The following is a 1,276-nucleotide window of genomic DNA, read 5'->3' as shown; positions in this document are numbered from 1 at the left end:
GGAACCCTTTGGGGTTGGGTTAGAGGACCTCACAACACTGTTTCACCTTTAAATTCTCTTCTAAAAACTCTTCAAAAATCTTCTTTTAAAATGTCTCTATCTGTTTCGCCGAAATAGTTCCATAACATGTCTAAAACGTTTTCGCCCAAATAATCCCTAAACGTAAATTCAGCGTGTTCCTTTGTTATTGGCATCTATGTGCTAACGCATTTAAAATTAATATGAAACCTTTTCGCGCGCTAAAACAATTCATCGCTAAGATGTTTCTTGCCTAATTGTTTCCATGGCCTTTGGTTATTAATTTCTTTTGGAGTTCGACCAGTAGAACTGTTCCCGAGGCAAAGACATTAATGACTTGAATCTATTCCTGGAGAAATGTTTCTAGGCGAAAATTTTTAAAGTCTGATAGATGATGTCATTGATTGATTGATATGTCAAGAAAGGGAAATTAATTTGTTGTTTCTAAGGGGAATTATTGATTCACGATAGGTGAATTGAGGTCGACAGCACAGGTGTTCCAAATTCCGGGTTTTTGTTGTTCTAAGTGCACGCTCTCAGCGAATGTCAAGGTTGTTGTTGTTGTTGTTGACACACTTTGATTACACAATCGATTTCTCGGAAATCCACTTTCCCTTCGTTTACGCAATCAAGTTCTCGGAAATTCACTTCCCCATCGATTACGCAATCAATAACATTGTTCCCGTTAGAATTCAATGCGCATGTGCAACCTTCACCCCGGAGTTATTACACACAGAAACATCAAATAAATCGATCTTGGAAAAAGAGGTCATTGACCGATTACGCAATCATTCTCCCTAGGGAGGCTATGCCCTTATTTGGTGTACTCGTGGGAGTTTTTAAAAAAAGTGTCCGGATCGGGATTCGAAGGGGTATTGTACTCGTGGGAGTAGCACCCCCTCCTCTACTTTCAAGACAGTGCAATTTAAATCGGTGAATATTTCGGCCCTATGTCCAAGGGCCGTCTTGATTCACTCCTGGACCCGGTATGGTTAACCTCTCTTCTAGAACATTTGAAACCCAGGAAATCGAAACACTGGAAAAAGGTCCAAAATTCTCTTTTCTGCCGAAACAAGTTCAAGTGGCGGATTTAGTCTCCTCTTTAGAGTCCGCTTTGAATAAATACTGACCATCTGTTTCAAACCCTGATGGTTAGTTCCTGTCTCATTAATCCCCTTTATAAAAGCCAAAAAAAGGCTAAGTCTACTACCACTTTCCCACGAAAAAATTTGCACGACATAAAAATATTATCTAACCT

Source organism: Artemia sp. Qi Xiang Cuo, chromosome 2 (genome assembly GCF_049724085.1).
Source record: "Artemia sp. Qi Xiang Cuo chromosome 2, ASM4972408v1, whole genome shotgun sequence".
Taxonomy (NCBI): domain Eukaryota; kingdom Metazoa; phylum Arthropoda; class Branchiopoda; order Anostraca; family Artemiidae; genus Artemia; species Artemia sp. Qi Xiang Cuo.
Note: the sequence above shows the minus strand (reverse complement) of the source record.